Source organism: Cryptomeria japonica, chromosome 11 (assembly GCF_030272615.1).
Source record: "Cryptomeria japonica chromosome 11, Sugi_1.0, whole genome shotgun sequence".
Classification (NCBI taxonomy): domain Eukaryota; kingdom Viridiplantae; phylum Streptophyta; class Pinopsida; order Cupressales; family Cupressaceae; genus Cryptomeria; species Cryptomeria japonica.
In genome coordinates, this window is record NC_081415.1 from 504,513,215 (window position 1) to 504,521,661 (window position 8,447).

Genomic DNA, 8,447 nt, shown 5'->3' on the forward strand with positions numbered 1-8,447 from the left:
AAATTTAAAAATCTATTGAATTCAAATTTCTTTAATTATTGTGTTTTTGGGAAGCATAATAGACATAAATTTTAAAAATGTAGTCGTACAATTAAGGGAATTCTAAATTAAATTCATTTATATGTTTAGGAACCATCCCTTATAGTTAATTTATTTTGAATATCATCATACTTTTAAAAATTTATAGATGACGTTTTTGAACATACGAACAAGATTATTCTAAAGAAAGCAACAAGCATGCTCAATGATGCTAAGTTGATGCAAGAGTTGTGGAAACACATATTCTATATAATTTTTTATCTAGTTAATCAATCATCGTGATCAGTTGAGAGATATTGTAAATTCTTGAAGAGGTATAGACATGCCATTCTCGTAATTACACAAATTTGAATAATTTTTGTTGTGATACATATGCTCTCATTTCTAAAAATTAGTGTTCTAAATTGGACCCTAGATCCAAAACTTGCATATTTTTTATGGTTATAGTGATGGATTTAAGGGATACAAATTGTGGGCTCCTACTATCCACAAAATCATCATTATTAGAGATGTTGTATGTGATGAATCTCCTCTCATAAATTCGAACATAGAAGTTGATATCAAACAGAACACATACCACAATAACAAATTTAATTGGAAAATCGTTCATTTATAAAAAATATGGAGCAATAAGAAGATTTCGAAGAAGATGACGAGGATGAAAAATATTCAATAAAATATGGAATTCCACAACCAACTCTAAGATAGTCTACATAGATAAAAAGAAATCCTAAGAGGTATAGCAATTATACTTCATCTTTTTTTTGTTTTTTAATGATAGGAAACATTGTTGTTATCAATAAGAAATGGATGATATTAAAAGTGCTAAATAAGCAATAGTAGTAAAAAAAATAGGTTCCTAAGGAAATAATAAAATATGGGAACTCATAGAACTCTTGGAAGGTAGGAAAGTTGTTGGTTGCAAATGGGTTTACAAACTAAAGAAGGGTGTTGATAATAAAGGTGAAAGGTACAAATAAAGAGTGGTACCAAAAGGGTATTCTCAAAAGGAAGGTATTGATTGCCATTAAATAATTTACTAGTTGTAAAGCTTGTTTCTATTTGGGTAGTACTAGCACTAGTTGCTTTACTTGATATTTTGCATGGAGATTTAGAAGCAAATATACATATGAAACATGAATAAGGGTTTGTTTTCAAGATCGTAATGATTTTTTTTCTTGTAAACTCAAGAAGCATCATATGGCCTAAAATAGTCACCCGAGCAATGATACAAGAAGTTTGATTCCTTCATGGCGAGACACAATTTTACAAGGAGTGAGTATGACCATTATGTTTACTTTTAACGTTCTAAAATGGTTTATTCACTATATTGGCAATATATGTTGATGGTATGTTTGTAGTAATAAAAATCATAGTTGAGATCAATAGGTTAAATGATCCTTTGGCTAGGAGGTTTGAGATAAAGGATCTAGGAGTTGTAAAACAAAATTTGGGCATGAAAATACACAAAGATAGGGAATATGATAAGATTTGGTTATCACAACAAAAGTGTATGGAGAAGATCATCATAAGATTCTATATGAAGAATATGAAACCAATAAGTATTTCTTTAGCTTTCCATTTTAAGAATTATTAAAGTTTGTCTTAATAATGAAGAAGAAAAGAATTATTGGTCTCATGTATTGTATGTTGGTGCAATACAAAATTTAATGTATGCAATGGTATGTACAAAACTAGACATTTCACATGGAGTTGGTGGTGTTAATAGATGCACGACAAATCTAGGTAGAGAACATTGCGAAGTAGTGATATGGGTACTTGAGTATCTTAAAGGCACAAGGGATTATTATATGGCTTGTAATGGTTGAAGTTATTCAATTTATAACCATGTTGAAGAAAATTTTACAAGTGATTTGGACAAAAGGAGATCTACTTTAAGTTATGTCTTTACTCTTATAGGAGGGCGTATTTATTGGATGTCAAAGTTTCAAGGAACAATTGCTTTATGCAATATGGAGGCAAAATACATGGGCATCTCACATGCACACAAAGAAGTAATTTGATTAAAAGGTCTATTGGGAGAGAGTGGAATTTAGTGCAAGACTAAGTGAAGGTGTTATGTGGTGGTCAAAGTGCTATCCATTTGCCTAAAAAAATATCTTATCATAGTAGGACCGAAGCATATTAAAAATAAAATACTGATTCGCAAGATAGGTTATTTATGAAAGTGGAGTATCTCTTGACAAAGTCTATATGGTAGAAAATTGTGTAGATATGTATTCAAAATTAGTAGTATTAGAGAAGATGAGTTGAAGTTTGGTTTCTCTTGGCTTGCAAAAAAGGTGATGAATGGGCATGGACACATATGAAGTAAATTGTTGTTAGAGTGAGGATTGTTGGACTGTGACAACAACAAAACAATAATTTTTTTTTTTTAAAGATCTTATCTTATCTTAAATCTTAGAAAAACTACTTTTTTCTTAAAAGATAATCTACAATTCCTTTAATTGAAAAATCTACTTTTTTCTAAGTTTGATAGTGGCTATTTTGTAAAATATATTATACATATATTCATAGTCTTTAGATGCATATCAATTTGTACTAGCATTTGCAAACAAATGTAATTTATTGTTTATCAATATGAATACCGGTACTTTGGTTTGTGGATGTTTCCTTAGCATATTGTCAATACTTTACCATATAAGTCCATGTCTTAATGAATGTTATTCTATCCTTCTATTTTATCTTTTTTGAATTTATATTGGAATATTAGTTTATTTACAAGTTTTGAAACAAGTTTTGAACCGAGTTTGATTACAAGTTCACCATGCTTGCTTATGTCAGCATGATTGAGTAGCTAAATAATTTAATCACTTTTCCTCAATCCCGTCATAATACGTTTTACAGTGGCATACGCAATGTTTTTTAACAAATTTATAAAAATAAGTATACATTTAGATCTGAGTAGTCTTTTGATTAAACATCAACCTCGTCTCCATTACAAAACTTGATCCAATCCACGAACAATTTGACTCTAGATGGATAACTTAATCAAGCAAAATATCACCAATCTCATCAATTATATTCAACTAATTAAACTACAATATTATTTTATTTTGATTTTTTAAATTAAAGACAAATGACCAATGGAACTGGGTAGTCTCAATAAATGAGTCAAATCTCTTTTTTAAAATTGGTAACACCCTTACTTATATATTACCAGTCAATTTTCAGCAGAAGCGATAGATCTTGACATGAGTCAATTTGAGTATAATGAACATATCATATCTCCTCAATTACACTATTTGAATTCCAATGAGAATGAGAAGCATGATGTGAAGTTGTGAAGTGAAAAGAGTGTAAACACAGGAGGCGTTTTGATCTTTATAAACCTCTCTAGTCATTAACGGTCCCCACCAAAAGAGTACGTAAAGCACAAGTTTTGGTTTGTTTATGGCAGCAGGATTTTTGTTGGGCCGTTTCTTTTGTGTGTAGCTTGCAAGACAAGAAATGAAAAGAAAAAGGTGTTCAGGTGAGGAGGCCTTATCTTTCGTTAATTGATTACTGTGGGTTGGGCAGCCTTCAAGTTTGGTTGGAGACAAAAGATAAGTTAGGGTTTCTTGAACACGAAGATAAGTACCTTGTGATTTTTGTATTAAAAATTACAAAGAATAGTTGATAGATTATTGAGCAGGCAAGGCGCATGGAAGCAGATTTAAATTTAATATTATCAGATTTTTACATTATTAATATCATTTGATTGCTGTAGGATTAGATTGTGTAATCTTTTTAGGATCAACGTTTCAGATCACACTCTATGATCCATCATTAGGATGTTAGAGAATGCTAGGATATGTTGAAACAAGTGTATTTGTTTGTGAAAGTTTTGTTTATGACATTGAAATAGAGAAAAATAGCATTGTATTAGTATAGTTTTGGAATAATGAAAATTGTACATTTATGTTTTTTAATTAATTTTTATATAATATTAAATGAATAAATAATATGTTTTTAGTTGTTCAAGGGATCAAGCTTCATTGGTTAAAATATTGGGCTTTTATTGTGGAAACCCAAGTTCATTTCCTCATAGGAACATCTAAAGTGGAAATTTAAGTTGTTACTCTTGGTCTTCTATAGCTGGCTTATAATACGGAGGTGGTTTCTAAATAAAAAGTTGATTTCCAAGTAGTGACTCTATGCTTATTCAAAGGGTTTGGTTCTAATATTAAATTTCTCTCTTTCTTGCTTTGGGTTAGATTTACACTTTAAAAAGTGATTTACAATTTAAAAAGTGATCCAATAGTGGGGTTCTAATGACCCTCTTTCCCTTCTTAAAGCCTTAATCTCCAATGATGCACTTAAAGGCTAAGGTGGTATCTCTTATTTATGCTAAGATTTTTCATTGGGTTCCTTATGACCCCTCGGTCATTAATTTCCTCAAAATCATAAAGTCATACCATGCTAAGGCACTAACATTTTGTTATGGTGTCATTATGATCCCTTGTCATTTCAGTATTCAAGCCACACAAATTATGGGTGTTTTTGGTAGTCTTAACCAGTTTTTTTATAATTTTTTGGGTATTTTTCATATTTTCCTTGTTCTTTTCGGCCCTGTTCATTTGTTGCTTTTCTCTATTTTAATTTGGGTGGTCCCTTTTAGATCATGGGTAAGGTTATAAATAGAATGGAGCGAAGATCATGTGAAAAATGGAAAAAGGACCCTCTAATTTGGGGTAAAATCTCAACTCGGGACATCATTCCTTAGTTGGAGAAGATCCATGGTTTTGATCCACATGCTACCAAAGGCTTCTTCAAAGGGTGGAGAAATGAGATTTTGTTGGTTTTCAAGGTTGAATTGGGAAGGCCTTATAGCGCATGTTACTAGCCTCCCTATAGATGGTAGAAAGGTATTCATAGACTGCAAATATTTTGCAAATGCCATTTCCTTATTTTTCAAGGATAATGATATGGAAAAGGTGCAGAGGGTCAAGTCAAGTGGCTACAATTGAGGCATGATCAAACCCCTTTGGGTTGCGAGCAGAGGTTCACAACCTACTTAGCCGGCTTCAGAGTCTCATGCATAAGATTTAGATTCTTTGACCTCTTCCAAGAGGTCTTCATTTAGGAAGGACAAGCTTAAGTGTGCATATTTCACCAAGACAAGAGATGACGAACATGAGTGTTATGAGAAGAAGATTGACGAGCTAAAATATCTTCTTCAAAGGAATCATATTTAGCCACCTTCATCTAGTGCATCCTATTCTACCACTTCAACACTTGCACATTATGAGTCACCTTTTGTGGCATATGGTGAAGACAAGATGAGAGGCCATGCTCTCTTTGCATTAGAAAATCATCAGTCCAGTAGGTGGCTTCATAATTCATGAGCCTCTCATCATATGACATCATGTCTGAGGGTATGTACTCTTCATTCGAGCATTATACTTTTCCATAGATTTTGATGGGTAATAATACTTACATGTATTTTAATGGGAATGGTTCTATTGAAGTTGATGGTGACACATTCAATGATGTTCTTTGTATCCCTTCACTATCTCCCAACCTTCTTTCCATCTACCAGATTACACATAGTAGGACGAGCAAGACAAAAGAGTTCACCCCTAATTTAGTTCTTGTTAGATATCTACATAGTAGAGAGATTATTGCAGTTGGCAGTGTTGATTATGCACCTCAATTGTACGAGTTCTCTAATTTTCTTCCTTTGAGCATGCGGTTCCATTGACTGGTCCTAGCTCTCATGCATCTAGAGTGGATTAGGGTATCCGAGAAGAGGTTTGGTCACTTGAACCTATGTGTTCTTTAGTCATCCAAGGTGGTTCCTAAGACCTATTTTGAGCCTCCTCCTCCACCTCCTACTTCTCTAGAGATTAGTTCAATTCAATAGGTTGATTGTTCCCTTCAAGTTTTTGTTTTGTGGGATGAGTGCTTGCCTGATATTGCAAGATTGTTTGATACATCACACATTCTAGAAATTGGGGACATGGTTGAGGATATTCCAATCCCCTTTGATGATAGATTGAGTATTCCTATCATCTCGTCTACAACACCTTCCAATTTTGTTCATCACATATCTTCATAATTGTTTGGATTTACTTCAATTGATTTGGCATATCCCGACTTAGACATGTGGACAATTGAGTAGTCTTCCATGACACACATCATGAGACTCCTTCCATCTCCTTTCATGAATTTTCTTATACCTTGGCCATTAGATTTGTTTCTTCCTAAGGGGAGGAACATGGTTTTTCACTCTTGGATCTTCATCAACATTCATCCTCAAGATTTCATCTTTGGTATTGGAGCTTATCTCTTATGGAAGGATACATTGTCTCTTTTTTTCTCTTCTCTGAGTGGATATTGATTGTACCTATGTGACCAATTTAGTACTTGGGTGGACATTTGGAGTCATTTGAACATTCTTAGTCACATGTACTGATTTTCATTGATTTTTCTCTTTTGGAGAGGAGTTTTCTCCCACTATGTTTTTCTCCTTTTCTCCATTTATGATAGTTGCATTGCTTTGTAAATGGGTACCTAATTAGCCTTATTATTGGGACCCATTCATGCTTGCATTTTGCATTCATATTTAGCTCTTTAGCTTATCCCTAAGTTAATCTTAAGGGGGGGTTTGGAGTAATTAGGACAATTATCTAATTATTTATTTAATTAAGTCTTTTAATTACTCAATTCACTTAAGCTAAACTTAGGTGCTTTTTCCTTTTATTTTGCGAGGCTAGTAATAGCTTAAGTTGTCTCATTCAATATGATTGTGACACTTGGTGCTAGCTAAGTTAATATTGTATTAGGGTTTTCCATCTAGGGTTTCATTTATCCTTTCATAAGGATTCATTCATTCATCGTGATCATGTTCTTGTGTGCAATCAATATATAATTATCAAGTTGTGTTGAGCATATTGCTCTTGCTTGATCTCTTTTGTGTAACAACTATTTTGCTTGCAAATGATTCTTGGCTTGTGAGGTTCAATCATCAATTTCTACAATATTTACCTTGGAATAAACTCTACCCTCCTTCTTTGATAGACCCTACTCAAAGTCTAATGGATCCTCCTAACTTTTGAAAACTAAAACCTCCATTCCATTTTCTATGCCACAAGAATATTGCCAACCATCTTTCAACCCTACACCTAGACCCATATTCAAATAGAAAATCCTCTAACTTGCTACCTCCCATCCATGAAACCACCATTGTTTGTTTTTCCTCCACCTAAATATTTTCTACAATAATGACTATGTCAAACAAGAATTTTTTTTGCATTAGAAATACAAAAAATAGAAAGAAGGGAACTATTTTTTATGGTTGTGATCCAAATTATAGTTGATGGACGTATAAAAAATTAGTTAGTATGATCTAGATAAAATTATACAATGAAGTGCAAGTGTGGTCACACTAGAATTTGTATAGTTGCACAAATGTTAATATAATAGTAAAAGAATAAACTGTAGCAATAGGACAAATTATGAAAAGAGAGTTTTGAGCATAGAAGGGTTAGGTTAACCAAAATGTGATATGAAATTATAGCTACTTTATATTTACATTAGATTAATTCATCTAGAATGTGACTATGAGAAATGTAATATAGATTACAAATTAAGGTAATTAATGCTATTAGAATGATTCTTGTGAATACGAAAAAATAATTTAAATGTTTTCTTATGATTACCAACTATTTATTTGACAATGATACAATAAATATCAAAAAATATAGAATAGAATGCAAAAGAGTGTAACATCTAAACTAAGACATGGAAATAGAAGTAGTAGGGAATTATCATGCATGTACTATAATGTTATAATAAAAGTAAATAAATAAAATCGTGAAGAGGAGCTAAGAATGTGCAAAGTAAAGAGAAAATCTAATAAATCTTGAGAGAAGATTCACCTTCATGCAACCTACATGTGGGATAGAGGAAAATGTGTGACTATATAAGAGCTCACCAACGTAGTCAAATGGTCCAATCGATTGTGTGCGCATATATCCTATGTGTGTCTAGGTCTAAGAGCTATAGGAGAGCATGTGTGCATTTGCACATGAAAGTATGTTGATGTGTGTTTCGACATGTACTTGGTCGGAGTGAGTCTAAAAGAAGCATTAAAGTGTTATGAATAATAAAAGACTTAGTCTATAGTTCATTATTATTCTAATATACATAAAATAAAAATAATATCAATTAATATCGTAAGGAGACTCATCGCTATGCATAGGTAGCTATATCAAAGAAAACTAGGAGATGATTGGATATAAATTGGTAATAAAGAAATTAAAAAAGTAACATAATGAGAGATTACAATCAATATAAAGATATATGAAATTAATTATTTCTTAAAATAATATAAAAATAAAATAATGAAAATAATATCATAAGATAAATAAATAATATCATAAAATTTTAGAAGATTAAAAGAG